Source organism: Falco peregrinus, chromosome 16 (genome assembly GCF_023634155.1).
Source record: "Falco peregrinus isolate bFalPer1 chromosome 16, bFalPer1.pri, whole genome shotgun sequence".
NCBI classification, from domain to species: Eukaryota; Metazoa; Chordata; class Aves; order Falconiformes; family Falconidae; genus Falco; species Falco peregrinus.
The window spans coordinates 9757223-9774098 of NC_073736.1; the positions used below are offsets into that span (position 1 = coordinate 9757223).

At 43.8% G+C, this 16876-nt stretch overlaps 1 pseudogene; it reads right to left on the reverse strand.

Moving 5' to 3' along the window:
• Positions 1-5475: 5475 nt before the first annotated feature.
• LOC114013174 (ankyrin repeat domain-containing protein 26-like) overlaps positions 5476-16876 on the reverse strand; it is a 60769-nt pseudogene continuing 49368 nt past the window's right edge.

The following is a 16876-nucleotide window of genomic DNA, read 5'->3' on the forward strand; positions in this document are numbered from 1 at the left end:
AGGCTACCCTACTGCTAATGCCATGCTTCAACACACAGATGTACCCAGGGCAATGCCCTTCATCACCCTGGGCCTTTAAGCAGCTGAGCGTTATTTATGAAAACACTGAAGTTTCCCTGCACTCTTCCATGTACCATCTGAGCCATAGTAACTTATTAAAGTGAAAAACTTCTAGAGTGACAAAGGTTCTACTACAGCACCAAGAAAGGCTTAATCAGTGAAGATAATCTAGACATAAGGACGTTTAGGTAAATTGCAAAAGCCAGTGATCCATCATTTTCCCCCTGCACTTCTGGTACATACTTTTCTCTTGTTTGCTCCTGCCTGTATGCCCGTAACATCTACACATCTTGTTTTCCATGTCCAAAATGAAAGCTGCTCTTTCTCACAGTGGCTCGGGCCCCTCATATGACAGATGGCAAAATACAGGTGCAGGATTTTGTTGCAGGGATGAAGCTGGAATGTAATACAGCCAGTCATTTATAAGGCGAAGATTAAATTCAGCCCATGTTCAAAGTAATTTCTTCCTTGCCCCCAAATAGATGAGTCAAAAAATCCCCCAAGTATGTCCTTTTCTTGATGGGAGAAAGCTCAGCGCCGTTGTGGATGCCAAGAAACAAACCAGGTTTTAAATCCCAGCTTCTCTGAGATATTGATGTATTTCTGGGAAGCAGCCCTGCAGCTCCTGAAAATTAGAGGGCAGCACAAAACAGAGTTTATGAACAGTAAATACAAAGACACATTGTTGATTAGATTGCTCTGAAGAATTATGTGGAAAAGGGAGCTGGAATGGGCCTGTGTGATTTAGGATTCCTTGGTAAATAATTTCTACTGTGGCTACCTAGTTGCTGTGAAAGGACTGTTAGCTTTGTACAGGGTTATTTTTGCTTTGATGCTCCAGAAATAGGTAAGCATGATGCTGTTTCATGAAGAGCCATTAAAGAGGAGCATTTGAGCTGGGTAATAACTGTCTATTCATTCTTGCAACAGGGAACGCAGTTTTATGCACAGGATTTTGATAATACAGCCGGAGGTTCAAAGTGAACTTTCTCTAAGGCTATGGCCAATTGGCACTTCACCAGCAAGAAGGTGACTGGCAGTAGTATTCGTGTAGATGCCACGGGTGTTCATAGATGTGAAGGAAGCTTGCTTGTTTGTTTGTTTATAAAGGTGCCTAGAGCTCCATTCTGCATGAAGGTATTGCTGTAGACATCTGGGGGTGGGCCTGTGAGGTGGGAGCAGAACTTGTACTCAGTTTCTACCAATAGAACAGAATTTGCAAGGAAGATAAAAAGTGAATATTGTCCTTGTTGTTTGTGATACACAGCTGTGCTCAAAAGGCCCAACTAGTGTGTGGTCCAGATTATCCTGAATAAAACATGGACTGTGCTGCTTGTCTTCCTAACAGTCACTGTCCTTGTTGTGCTTATAGCAGTGATTGATAGTAATAACTAATCATTAATAATTCATCATAGTTAATAGGTAGTACAATGATCAGCTATCACAGTAACCTCAGTTAAAGTAGCGCTTATGCTTAGGGAAAGGTGGTACTTTCAATGAAAAGCAATTTGCAAATTCAAGGTTGACTGTGTCAAGAAATACAATTATAAAATCAACTTCATTTGCAGGTGCAAAGAGCCAACACCATCTGCTACTGGCAATATGTAACCAGCGGGCGAGAGGAGGGATAAATCAAACCGATGGTACAGTAAAAGCTGAAAAACTGGTTGTCCACCCCTTGTCCTAGGGGCCTTCTCTAGGTACCCTGATACCTCCCAGCACCTGCACCTTGTGCTGCCATGCTGCTGGCTGTCATGTAGAGGAGCTCTGTTTGATGGTGGTTTCCATAGTCTTCTCAAACTAGCTGTACTAGGAAAAGGCATGCAAAGACGTTATAATTATAAGCAGATTAAGAAGTTGTCTTTCACACTGCTATTTCTTTAAGCATTCTGTGATGTTAACCTGTTTTAGAAGTGAAAAGAAATCAGTTAGCCAACAGCAATGTTAAGTTAACAGACACTGGTATGAGGAGAGATTGGGACAGCCAAAGGTCGTCTTGCCAATTTCTTGGGGGTTTATGGCTAAATAACGGGTACAAGTGACACAGTGTGAGAAATCTGACCCACATGCATGCTGGAAGGTGTTGAGGCACTGAGGAGTTAAGTCTTGGGTTACGTGAGAAAAGCTGTTCTGCTTGCCTTCACAAAAGAGACAGGGAGACCGTGGTGCAGGTGGGGTGGGACACGGAATAATACCCTGCTCCAGCTGACCCAGGCCCATCAGAGGAGCTGCCAGCTCTTCAGAGGCCCATCTGCACCAGCTCAGGGGAGCAGAGAGGCCCAAGGGTGGGCGGGAACCCAAATTAAGGACTCAGAGGAAGGGGCTTGCCAAATCCAGTAGGCTGCTAGAGAGATCCACGCTGTGTGTACCTGTATCTAGCTAGGTATCTCCGTCTGCAGACACATCTACATGCACGTATCTTTGTATATAGAGCTATACATGTTTCTGCACTGTCACATCCTCATCAGCCTGCTGGATTTAGCAGTAGAATGCCTGACACTGTGGTCTGGAGCTGAAGGTGTGATGGATAGGAAAGAAACCAAAGCTCATGTTAGAGAAAAAGCTCCACTAATAGGCATAGTTGAAGAGATGTGGTTTGGTAGTGGGAAACATCTCTTGGCATGCTGTTTGCTCAAAGTCTCATACATTTCTGCCTTGCTTAAGAAAGGCATCCTTTGTCTGAACTCCTTGCTCTGGAGTGCAAGGAACACTGGCAGTGGGGTGCAGGAAGAAGCTGAAATTCCCTTGGTCACATGCAATTTGCCTGCACTGTTTGCATTGTACAGACAAAATGAAAAAAAAAACCAAAACAACCAACCCTCAGCATGCACTCGCTGTGTGCGAATAGTGCGTGGTCAGGTACTACGACGCTAGGTAACTGGTCCAGACGCTTAGACAGAAATTATGCAAGAGAGACACCTGCACAGAAGATCAATTCCCTGTTTTATACAACAGGATACAGCTCTGCTTCAGCATAGTGAGCTCGTGTATTGCCAGATGTGTTAGCAGCACGTCCTGGTTTCAGCTGGGATAGCGTTAATTATCTTCTTAGGAGCTAGCGCAGTGCTGTCTTTTGGCTTTGATGTGAGACTGTGCAGTTCCTCAGGCCTCGTTAGCAAAAAGGCTGGAGGGGCGCAAGGGCTGGGGAGGGGAGACTGCCAGGTCCGCTGACCCGAACCAACCGAAGAGGTATTCCGTGCCATGGGACGGCACGCCTGCTCTCTATGTACCTGGGGGCTGGCTGGGCAGGGGGCTTGTTGCCTGGGGACTGGCTGGGCATCAGTCGGTGGGCGGCCAGCAGTTGCGTTGTGCACCACGTGCTCCTTTCTTCCTTTCCCTCTCCCTTTTCATTATAACTATTATTGTCATTGTTGTTGTTATTCTTCCATTTTTATTCTATTTCAATTACTAAATTGTTCTCACCTCAGCCTTTGAGTTTTACGTTCCTTTCCAGCTCTCCCCATCCCTCTGGCTGAGGGGGGAGCGAGCGAGCGGCTGCGTGGCACTGGGTTACCAGCCGGGGTTAAACCACGACACCGCAGCACTTGCAGGGTAGCGGGGGGCTGTTTCCAACAAGCAGCAAGGAGCAGCCACCCACATTTGAGAGCAGGTTTTTCACTGGCAACCAGGAACAGACACGTCATCACTGCAGTGAATGACTGGACTGGGCTTTCCCTTGCTGCTGTGCTCGATGTTAACGCTGGTTTGCCCAGCAGCCGGTAACCTCCGCTTCTCGCTGGGAGCCAGCAGTAAAGCAGCATTTACCACTGGCTTTTCTAGGCACACAGAACGTGCAGCTTCTTTGTTTTTAGTCACAAGTGCTTTATCTCTATATCCAGGGAAGTGCGGCGAGGGGTACCTCTGAGGTAAAGGCAGGATGAAAACAGGACACAGGTGGTCAGCATGCTTACAGGATAGATACCAGAGTTAGGTTCCCTCTGCAGAGCATCAGCGGAACAGAGTGGCAGCGATCAGCAATGAATTATAAGCAAAAGCCTGGATGTTTCAGAAGTCAGGACTCACTAGGTAGACATACTAGTGCTGCAGCAGCACTACTCAACCACTACTCTGCCAATGAGAAACTGAAAAACTAATGTTTTGTAGCCACAATTCAGCATGGTATATTGAAGACAGCAAAACTTGGGAAACTTCTGACACATTTGCTCATGAGGAAAAAGCAGCTGGCATAATAAGATTTTCTGAAACAGAATTGTTTATTCCATACAACTGATTGCAAAGATCTGCAACCTGCTTGTAGCTACTGACCCCAAAGGGTTTCTAATGTACCTGAGCAAAGAAATCAAGAAACACGCTTGCTTTCTTCTTTGGAAAGAGATCAGGAAGTTCCTAAACCTGAACTTGACCGTTAGGGCACAAGCCAGAGAAAGCCTTGCTAAAGTCAGGGTAAGCAACATGCACTGCTCTTCCTCTGTCCACTCAATTACTCACACATCGCTAGAAAGGTACCAGATTAGTGTGGCATGATTTCACCCTTTGCAAACCCATGCTGACTCCCCCCTACCGACTTCTTGTCCCCAACATCTTTGGAAACGGCTTCCAGAGTACGTGCTCCGCCACCTTCCCAGGCAGCACGGTGAGGCTGTAGTTCCCAGCTCCTCGGGCTTGCCCTTCTTGAAGATGGGACAGACATTCCCTGTCTTCCAGGCCTCAGAGCCTCCCCTAAGTGCCATGCTCTCTCCTGCTTCATCAGGAGTGTCCCCACAGTGACACTGGGGATGGACTTTCAAGTGCAGGAATTGCCTGGACTTCTCTGTACCCCCCTCACACCTCATCATAACTGCTATCAATGCCGGTTATAGCAGATGCCAACACCGAATTTCTGTTCTGCTGCTCCACCAGCCAAGAGCTCTCCCCTCTCACTAAGAGCTGGCAGCAGAGAGCAGTGAAGAAACTTGAGCACAGGTCACGTCTGAGTTTATCACAGTGACTGACAACACAAAGTGAATGTCAAGATGTTCTGTCCCTACTTCCTCTGTGGAGAGACACTAGAAAGTAGCAAAAGCTGAACTTCTCTTTGACCACTCTGGTGCAGGCTGGAGAAATTTCCTTACACCTTTTTCCTTTGCAGGGGATCAAAACCTGTGGGATTTCCCAGCGTTTCACGGCCACCAGAAGCTCACTTGCTACCTTCTGCCCAAACCACAAGGAGGATTGCTCTAAAATACAGGAAAAGTCTGGGAACTGATCATGAGCAATACCACACCACCAGTCTGTGGTCTTAACACAGTTGTGGAAAAGGACATACACACATGCTGGCCTTTTGCCTGGCCTCCAGGACAGGCTGAAGGTGCAGCTGTGAACAGAGCTGAAAGGAGCAGAGCGCTCTGGAGAGCTGTACGGTTAGGGAAAGGGGTAGAAAGCGATGTCAAGAAGGGGAACGATAAAACAAAGACATATACTAGATGACAAAGTTTATTAAATTTCAAGCTGAAACAGAATATCTGGAATTAAATACAGTATATTAACTTCACAAATATGTATTCATAGAAAAAGGAACAGCGTCACAGCAACATTCATTGCTTTCCTCACTGCCTGTTAACTCAAGTCCTTGAATTAGTGGGTAAAACCCCCAAATTTTTCCAGTCTTAACTGATCTCGGAACAACCATTCTTCCTTTTCCAGAACTGGGACTTTGTTCTATCATCTTCTGATCACTACTGACTTCTGTGGACAGGAAATAACAACGCAGATCTTCAGTAACAGGTAACTCCCTGAAATAAGTAAACCTGCTTCTTTTATTGACACAAATGTCCCAGAACACTGGCTACCATCTCGGCTACAGCCACCACATCATCAGCTGCTAGCAGCAACAAAAAGATTGGCTGTCCTATCATACAAGTTTTGGAAAGTACTGAGGAGACTGGAAGTTAATATTTTAACATTCATTTTTCCCGCACATGAAGTGTTTCAGGTACAGCACAGCTGCTGATGTAGTAACTGGGAATGTCTACAGCTGCAGCGACCTTTAATACAAACCCCAAGACGAATACCGTGAGGGGCCATGGGCACAAACTGAAACACAGAGGGTTGGGGCTGAACGTCAGGAAATGCCTCTTTCCGATCAGGGTGACTGGGCACTGGCACAGGCTGCCCATGGAGGCTCCATCCTGGGAGATACTCAAAAGCCAGCATGGTCCTGGGCAACCAGCTCTGGGTGGTCTTCCCTGAGCAGGGGAGCTAGAACAGATGACCTCCAGAGGTCCCTTCCAACCTCACCCGTTCCGTGGTTCTGTGATCCAAAACAAACATACCAAACCCACCACATAACTCTCTTGGCACTGCTACACACTCACAGTAATGTTAAACCTAAGGCGCATAAGGTGACAGCAACGTAAAGTGCCCCGTCCTCCAGCATGACCACTGGTAAAGATTTCACTTTATCGGCAGAAGCAGTCACGGCATCTGGACTGAAGCAGCAGGCTCAAATCACATCAAACAATGTCCTAAGCATTAAAGTAACACTGGAAACATTAAAAACACATAGGGTGAAAGGATTAAGCAGAACAAAGGGAATGCTTTTGTTAAAACACAGAACATCAGTGGAGAAAAAATAATGCATCTACCTTAATAAGAAACATTCTGACAATTCTGTCATGCTCAAGAATCAAGATGAGTCATTCTGCTAGTCAGAAAAAAATAGGTGTGCTTCTTATGGTGTGTGCAAAGTAAAACAACTACACACCAATAAACCAACAGGCAAGTGCAACGTGCTTGACATCCATTTAATAGACTTAGAATTTACATTCAGACTGAAATAAACACATTTTCACATCTGAACTGTGGGATGAGAAACTATAGATGCACTATGTAAACAAAATGATTTCCGGAGCTTTTTTCCCAGCATTTTGTTCAAATCAGGTAATTTTTGGTTAAAATATCACGGTACTCCTGTACTGCCCTGCCAAGGGGATCCTGGTCAACGTGGATACTTTTTGAAGATCCATCAGAAGATACCATGGGAGAAGCTCCAGCAGATTCAGCTTCAAATTCAGCAGTGGCTAGGGAGAAGAGAAACAACATTCCGGTGTTGCTTTTACACTAGACAGGGCCAAATCAGTCACTATAAAAACATTATGGATAACTGGAGAGACTATAATCCAGAAAGAGATTTAAAAACTTCCAAGGGGACATAACAATCAAAGGGCTAGGCACAAAGGAAGAAACAATCTTTTTCCACATTTTCCTACCAGTCAACAGTATTTCTAAAGCCAGTGAAAGAAATTCTATAGGCTACACATTGAACATCATCAGGGAACCCACAAATGACTCCTGCTTACACCAGTGCTAAACTGAGCCCCCCTGCAGACCTCTTGAACCTCAAGTATCGGTTTTCCTTGAATGTTCAAAGCAGTGATTTATTGGAACTCTACTCCTAAAAACCAGCTTCTGCCTTCTCTGTGACAAACTTTAAAAGAATCTGCCGCTGAAAATGCAAACACCTTTGCAATGCAGTCAGGCCAGGACAAGTCTCCTAGCCTGGCACTTTCTTTGAGGGGCGTCTTTGTAACTCACTCTGGCAAAACCCTCTTTCCTCCACAAAAACACATACTCAATGAAAGCAAGCCCACCTTTACTGTTCTTCTCCAGCCACATTTTTCAGACAAGGTCCTGAAACCAAACGCACTCTATGACACCTAGCAGATGCACAATCAGGTTCAAAATGCACACGGATGAAATGCAACGGCTTTGTGTCCATTCAGACACATGGAAAAAGCTGTGAAGCTACAGCTGAACACTCTCTGTATTACCAAAAGCATGCAGGAACAGAAGGAAATTCTCGCAGGGGCTACCTGCTTTGAAATAGCACCAGTCACTGCAAAGCAAAGCAGTGACTCTGGAGGAACAACTACCATGAAATAGGTGGAATTCCTCTTTCGACACCTGGCCTCATATTATAGAGCATGTTTCATGCTATGTGTTAAAAGCATTCAACTCATCTTATGTTTGCCTAAGTGCTACTAAATGATTTTTTCCCAAAGAAAGGGTATCTTTCATCACTGATTATATTCTTCTTGCTTATTCAAAAAAGACTGCAACATGTAAGCTACAAATACAAGCAATGAATAAGAAACAGCAAAAATCCAGACCCAACAGCAGAGAATGTGCACGGTATGATTTAGCGCGGAATGCAACTGATGCACATGGAAGAAGCAGTGATGGCTGAAGTCTATAAACATCTTCTCTCAGGGCTTCTTTTATGTTTGATGTTTGTGCTCAAGGATTCACTCTAGAAAAACGCGACTTCAGCTTAAGCCAAGTGCACCCGTGTAGAGGAAGTGGGTTAGTTTTCTCTGCACTTGTTTTTTTCAGGCAACTGCATAACATTCTACACAATCTTTTGGTAAGCAGGAAGTTTTCACATTCAAGTCTAAACTGGAAAGCTAGCAGAAAAACCTCCCTGTGCTTAGCACAGGAACTTGACAGCTTTCAAGCCATTACGTTCAAGAGTAGGAACACTCTTCTTTTTCCTTAAAAACGCCCCTAACATAGTGACACATTACCTTGTTTAAGTTCTTTAGTGATTTTTTCATCTAGTTCCTGCCGCACCTAGAATTATACAGAAAATACAGTTAATATTTTAACAGTTACATTTTTCTAATATTAAACTTCTAAAACATTCTTAAAATCCACACATAATGAGATAAAAACTAAAAATATAATTCCAAAGAGAGACATCTTGGTTTGGGGTTTGATTTTTACTGAAGAGAAACTTTTGGTCAGTCGGACTGTAGCTGCCTCATTGCTCAGCAACGTTAACAAAACTTGTAACTCACCAGCTGGATTATTACTGGGCATTTAACAAAATACACAGGAAGAAAGCAAGAAAGCCTAACGCAGTTATTGCAGTGAAGGTATGGCTGAAGTTTATCATCAAACACATGAACAGAATGTCAGCTACATGCCGAGATATGTACAAATGCTACCCACAGGGACAAATCAGCCAGCTGAGGGTGGCTTCTGCAACTTCACAGAGAGAAGAGCTGCACCAGCAGCTGCTGCAGGATTGACATACACCATTTGTATAGAAAAAAGCGTGTGCCAATATTCTTCTTTTCTCCACCTTAAGATGGGAAATTGAAAGAGCTCCTACAGATGATGCCAAAACTTCTTTATTGTTATTGCAAATACCATGACACACATTTATAAAAATATAAAAGCACACACAATTTTTTTCTTGCAAACTGTGTACTAAGAAAAGATAACCACAGCTACAGCTTCTACACAGCGAGTGCTATGGGGTTTATTATGTAGCTGGAATCAGCCTGGATCACTACAAAGGAGCACTTATGCCTCTTCTCCCCTAGAAAGTGGGTATTGTTACCAATTAAGTTATTCTCACTTATGATTCTGCCTTCAGAAGCCTTCACAAGAAGGAATCACATCTCTTAATTTAAGAGTCACAGTCCAAGCGCTATATGCTGTTGTTTACATTTGATGGTACTTGCTACTCCTACATTTTTTCCATCAAATTTGTGACACGCAGGAGTGAATTTCAAAACACATATCATACAGCTTCCAGGGCTACGATGGCCATGAAGATGCTGCAGGGCTTGGACCTTGTGAGCTATATGGAGAGGCTGAGAGCTGCAACTGTTTCTTTACTGGAGAACAGGAAAGCTCAGGGGGACCTTATCTATGTGTATAAATACCTGGTGGGGGGAGTACAGAAGATGGAGCCAGACTCTTCTCAGCGGTGCCAAGCAAAAGAACAAGAGGAATAGGCACAAATCCAGATAGAGGAAATTTTAACATAAGGATTTTTATAATTATTATTTTTTAAAAAATTGTAAGCATGGACAGCCACTGGAACAAGTTGCCCAGAAAAGGTTGTGGAGTGTCCATCCCTGGGAGATGTGTAACACCTGGCTGACAGAACAGTGAGAAACCTGCTACGGCTGACCCTGCTTTGAGCAGGGGTGAGGTCGGACTAGATCATCGCTAGAGGCCCCTTTCCACCCTCACTCCTTCTGTGACTCTCTTGATTTTAGTACTGAATTCCTGGGGGAAGGAGCATTTATTTTATGAAATGAGCAGACCCACCTAGCAGCATAACAACAACAAGAAGAACGGAAACACTGCACAGGGTACTCAACAGGACAGAGAGAGCAAGAGCCTCAGGAAGGAAACCACTCTGCTTACCCTCACAAGAGGAGCAGTAACAGGCAGTAACTGCAAGGGTCAAAGGAGCGGGGCTGTAAACCAGCGAAGCGGAGGGAAGGGTGCTCTCTCTCCAGGAACACAGGGAAAGCTGGGACCAAATTCACCGGATCCTGCAGGAGAAGCACCCCTCTGTGATACTTCATTGAAATACTCTGTGCCAACAGAGCTGCATGAACAATGGAAAAGGACCCCCCAAATCTCTAATTGTTTTCCAGCAGGTACAAGGAGAAGCAAAATCCTGGGGAGAAAGGACCCCCTAACACCTGAGACGAAACACAGGTAACAGAGAAAAGCAGGAAAACTAATGCCTAGACCAAAATACGGCCCAAACCCAGGAACAAGCCCAAGCAAAGTAGCAGTAGTTAGTGGTGTTAGAAGAAACCACTTTCCCTGGTTTCCTGAGTCTTCACAATGACTAGAAGGTCCACAGGACTCTCCGCAACATGTACGAATCAATCAAGAGAAGAAAAAGGTCTTGTTTTCCTCTTATTCATTCCATCAATGTCTTTGTGATTCTCATCCATGTCTGAGGGAAGAGAAATAGGTGGAAATAAAGCCAACACACTGATTTCTGAAAAGGGAATGAATGAAGAGCCAGGCAAAATACACCTCCGAGGACCTTAACTTGCCTCCACTTTTCTCCTTCCCCCCAAACCCCTGGGAAAGGCATCACAGCTGAGTGTCCCAAACCTCCTGAGCAGGTACTTCTCACCTCACTGCACATCTCTTCAGGCGGTAACACACCAGGTGTTCATTTGCAGCAGGCACCTTCTCAACAGTTCTTTTTCAGAAAGTGGTGTTGACTTACTACTTATCCACACAGGCTGCTTTAGCACAGAGTAAGCTGGATCCTGTAAGACTCCGTGAAATGATGCTCCGAGTCTGGAGTACCAGTACTGTTCTGAAGTTGAGTTCCTAGACACAACTGCTGCGACCACCAAGAACTTTTTGTATATCAGAAGTGGCAAGGAGGGTAAACCAGCCTACTCCTAGAGCTCAAAGTTTCATTATAACAGATTAAATCCATAGACTATCATCTCACAGATGGTTAACTACCACAGAAGCCATTGCATTACAAATACATAAAGCGGAGAAGTCCCCTGCAGCAGTCATTCTTTCACTTGGACAAACTAAAGTTCAAAATATGCGCAGTGTTAGGAAAATGTGAATACATCAGTAAGTTTTAATCAGAACCTAACAGCATAAACAGACAACATTTCCAGTATAAAATACCACCCAACATTAAACAATGCTGGCTGCAAACCTTGCCATGTATCTGGCTGCAGAGAAGAGAGACGGGCAGATTTTTGATGAAGGAGCTGAAGAAGAAAGAAGAACGGCCTTAAGTTCACAGGTCTTCAGTGAGAAACAAGAACCTACACATAAACGAAGCAAGTAAAAAAGCTAACAACAAAGACTGCTACGAGAGTGCAGAAAGCCAAATGAGAAACGGAACAGAAATTGAAAGATGAAGTAGGAAGCAGACATTTCCCTTCCCACATTAAACTGGTTTCATTTATCCACTGATTCACCCTGGTTGCAGAGTTCACTGTTCTTGTCTGTCAAGACACCCATGTTCATTTTCACCAGCCTTTGGCACAGCTGTTAGGATTTAAGCTTGACATTTGTTAAACCTAACAACAGGACTCCAGTCCCAAAACCTCCTTGCAGCACTTGCAGGAGACATTCCTTGCCTTAGGACTAAGGGAGCAGGTCTGAAATACTGAATTGCTAGTTGCTACGGTCACTGTCTAATGACATGCACAGAATTTGACAAGTACTTGGTAATTTATTCCACATTACTGAAGCTCTAATAAAAATAAAAACCACCAAAAAAACCTGAAGAGGTTTGCATGGGATTGGGATTCTGATTCTACTGGTTAATAAGCTTGTGCCAATATGAACTTTTTTGTATTTTTAAAGATCCTTTTGCACTTCAAGGTTATTAATTCCTGTAGCGTATATATTTGATAAAGGGGAAGGGGCTATACTGTAATGGAACACATTTCTTTATGCTTTTTTAAGAATAACATGCTCGTTTTTTGCTGAACTTGCGACATGACCATCTTCAACATGTACGGCTCAATGTGTAATCACTGATAGTCATGCCTCATGTTTAGGAAAACGGTGCAATCTTTCAAGCCTTTAAAGTTAAGTCTAAAGGAGAAACTGTGTCCACTTGCTAGTGGAGCACTCCTTCCTCTTGTCAGCATCATTTACCAGTGTTTTTTCCAACAGCTGCAGGACCAATGAATGAATACCATCATTTTGAATAATAGCAGTGTGAACTATTTTCACCTCTTTGCCCCTGAAGCTATTTCAAAGCTTCTGCGAAAAGGAAATTTACACAAACATCTTCCTCTTCAGAATGGCTGGCACGTTCTCTACTTCCAATAGCCTTTCTCACCTTGAGAAAGCTACTACAAGGAACACCAAATCTGCAGAGAGCTTTGACTAAAAAAAAGAAGCCCCAAAGGACTGCCTGAGGCACACTGCAATTTCAGCTTCTTAACTCCCTGTCATTTAGAGCTTCAGTGGCAGAAACATTTGTCATCTCCAGCCAGGGCAGCACTGCGCATCCTGAATTTAAAGGCAAGGCAAATTCTGTAGAAGGGAACCAGGTTAGTGGGAAAACAAAGCTGAGGCATAACTGAAGTAAACAGTGAAGTGAAGAAAAGGCTTAGAGTCAGAGAAATTCTTCTGTTTTGAAACAGTCTGGTGAACAGACAGAATACTAGGCAGCACAACCAGCAAAGCATTTCAAAATAGACTAACACTATAATCTCTGATTTCTTCCCTCATGCTCCAACTTGCCTCCTGAATGGCACGGGACCCCTGTGGAAATGACAGCACAGACCGTGCACCCGGTAATTTTGAATTTGGAAACCGATTGAGATTTGCCACCCATTATTGTATGCAGAGGGATACATGCAGGTTTTCCCCTTTTGTTACTTCCTGACTTCAAAGTCTTATGTTCCAATTCAATCCTCTTTTCTCAGATGCATGCTATGCACGTGACATACTGCACCCGACTGAGAACAATTAAGCCCGCAGTTCTAAGTGAAATACTCACTTAGATGCACGTCCTCTAGCAACTACTGCACCTCTGAGAGCTCAGTTCCTTTCTTCTGAAGGACTCCAGAGAAGATCAGGTGTTAAGACTTCCCTGAATACACTGAACGTCAGGTGACTTGAGGCTACAAGCAGTGCCACTACAATTAGTCTCAGTTGTTCCCTAACTGGTGATTACAGGAAGAAATATCATAAAAAGATGTGCAGCTGGATTTAGTAACAGGGAGGTTATTCTTTCTTTCCTGTTTCTTCTTCAAAAAAAGAAACCACAACTGTTAAACCCTTTTCTTTTAAACTAGGACAGCTTTTTTCCTAGAAGTGGGATGGTTTCCTCCTTTGCCTTTTTCTTCTTGTAACATCTCACTCCCATCTCTCTCTCTCTCATTTTCCCTTGCCCCCTGTCCCTCTTGTTCCCTTGTCCTGGCTTTCTCCTTACTTCAGTTTTGCAGTGGATCCCTGAATTTCGCCTCCTTTCTGCTGCTTGCATGCAGAATAATCCCTGCAGGTGGTACAGTACTAATTGCCTCCCATGTTCTTTAGGTAGTGTTATGTCCACCCCTCTGACACAAAAACCATATTCACAACGATACAGAAAAGTTCATCTCTTAACTGCCGCTGCTACGCATTACCTACACACTGCTTTGTCTATTTTTGGTTTGTGTTTGGTTTGGTTTTTTCTTTTTCTTAAACCAGGTGCAGTATGTAGACACGTCATTTTAAATGGATTCTTTCCAATGTAGGTGGGACCACTGAACCAGGGTAAGGCTTAAAAGTGACCAAATGCTTCTCACATTCATTCAACAACAGAATGTGTGAGGGACAGACACTGACTGAACAGGCAAGCTTGCCCATGCCTCAGTCCTATGCTAGGTGGGAAACTGATTACAACTACTGACATCTGTTTCCAAGTCTCATGATATCACGTTTACCATTCTGTGAGGGATGTGCTATCATGCTGACTGCTAATTACAGGGCATATTTTGACCAGAGGTATTGCAGAGGTTGCAGCTTTTTACCAAATTAGAAAGCTCTGTAGACTTCCTGAGGAGCAGTTACATATAACACCACATAGCAGGACCCACAAAATCAAATGCCTCCTAGGCATAGCACACGTCCTGCACTCAAGTGAGAAGTTATGTGTCCTGTTCATACCATCCTATTTTTTAAGCATCCCTTTGTTGCTATTGTACTAAAACAAGTTCCAGTGAAGAAACTGCTAGCATGAACATCAGTGAAGGAGGAAAAGGTGTCTCAAACAAAGATGTCAGATGGGATTTTGCACTCATCATAAAGTTAGCTGTTTTAAAAAAGGTCATCCACAGAATGGCTTGGGTTGGAAGGGACCTTAAAGATCATCCAGTTCCAACCCCCCTGCCATGGGCAGGGACACCTTCCACTAGACCGGGTTGCTCCAAGCCCCACCCAGCCTGGCCTTGAGCACTGCCAGGGATGGGGCATCCGCATTAAATTTTACTGAAGAGCTTCTTTGGCAGCTTCCTATGCCACAGTATTCTTCATCACAGTTTCTCTTGCAAAAGAGAACTTGCAAAAAAACCCCTGTTACGCAGTTCATTTAGAACTCAGTATTTTTTGGTCTTTGAGCGCTTCTGGAAATTTTATAACCCTAATGACCAGAAGTCTTCATTTCTACCACCTAGTTGTATACTGGTTTGATGAGCAATTTGGTTTAGCATATTAGAGCATATGGTTTGGAACTATAAATGGATTCTATCTTTAGACTGAAAAGCACAACCTTGCTTACAGATACTCTTCAACACTAGTTGAGAACAGTATTTAAAAACGCTTACCTTAGCCACATAGGCTTCAACTCTGTTTCTTGATGGTAACGTATTCACGGTCGGTGTTAGGAAGCTTCCTCCTAGATTTAGACTTCTATTCAGTGTCGGATTGTTGCTAATATGTCCCAGTTCAGTTGAATACAGAACTGGACCACTGACAGCGCTGCTTGCAATTAAAGGTTTGCTTCTATGGCACTCCTGAAGGAGCTTAGCGTTGGCTTCTGCTAGTCTCTCATTAGCTCTGAAACATTCAGAAGCATACAAAGAATTATCTTTGGTAATAACACTTCCGCAAAGTTACCCTCCAGGTCTTTGACTATTGTTTGACTTCTGAAAGTGGAAGGGATTAAGAGAGGCCAAAAAAAAATCTCCATAATTTGATCTGAGGTTTTTTGAAGAGCCTATTTCTAGGTAGCCACACTACCTGCAAGAAGCAGCAAGAGTTAACCAATACTTTGGACTTCTCAGCATTAAGGCCTCAAAGCAGTCTGTGCACACCGTGTGTTTACACAGCTCTTCCTGAAAGGTACATCACCTGCATAAGAACTCTGGGCTACCCTTCCTTTCCCAAAGAAAGCTGAAACCTATGACATGCGGCTAAAATGGAAGCCAAAAGATTTTTGTTGCTGCTTCACAGCACCAAATGCCGCTCTCTGAAGGGCCTATCCTTATTCAAGCATTAAAGGACATGAAATTATCTTTTCTGCCATACTTAGAATAAGAAGAGGAGATTAGAGACTGGCAAAAAGGCTGCCTGTTAAAACAAACTCAACTTCAAAAATATCCTATTAATGCCCATGATCGGTGGTGTTACTGCTGGAACACTGAAGAGAAATGAAGATAGTTCCAATGAACAGGGGGGAGCCTTAAGGTACTTTCATCACAAATATGCTATCTTATGCATAATGCTGACCAGATGTAGAAAAGGTATTTAACGAAGAAAACTGCTTGAGGAAAAAGTAGTAACTTATTATCACCCCAAAAATGCATGGACTTACCCTTCCAGTTTATTTCCTAGGCACCTTCCATTTTTAACTTCCTCCAGATACAGGTCTTTGTACTTTTCCACTTCTGCCTGTACAGATTCTTTTTGAAAAATACTGTCTCGTTGGGTATTTTTTATCCTGTCCAATTCACGTTCGAGGTCTCCAATTCTCTGTTCTAGCTGGTTTGTCAGCAAAGCATGACGACTGGCTCTGATTTGTTCTAATCTGTCCTGGGAGGCTGCCTGCATCTGAAGTAGATACACACTTTCAACCACCGCAAAGAAAAAGAGAACTCTCCTCGCCAGTCAATTGCACGTACCCAATTTCAAGGGCCCAACTCTATTCAGCGAGGCAACTGTGCCTCCTCACTACCATCAGCGACCAGGGCAGAACCCTGGAACTACCACACTAAATAATTCTTTTCATTCAGAAAGAACCCCCATCTTAGCACTATTACTCGTCAAAGCTACTGATGGAAGAACACTATCTCTGTAGGACAGGGCATAGCATTCCTCAAAGAAATTATGGAGATGCCGCACCCCCAACCCCCACCCTGCAGCTTTGGTGGCTTCTTTTCTGAGCGTTGCCCCTTGTGCAATGACTAAGGAAGATGTGTATGCCTGGCTGTGACAACGCTAAGTTGCAATACCCATTCAAGGATAAACAATGAGAACAGGACCAGTGCACAGTGATACCCCTCCAAGAACTGCAAAATGAAAATCTACCTTGGCAAGTTTTTGATTCAGGGCCTGCAGGCACACTGCACACAGATGAAAG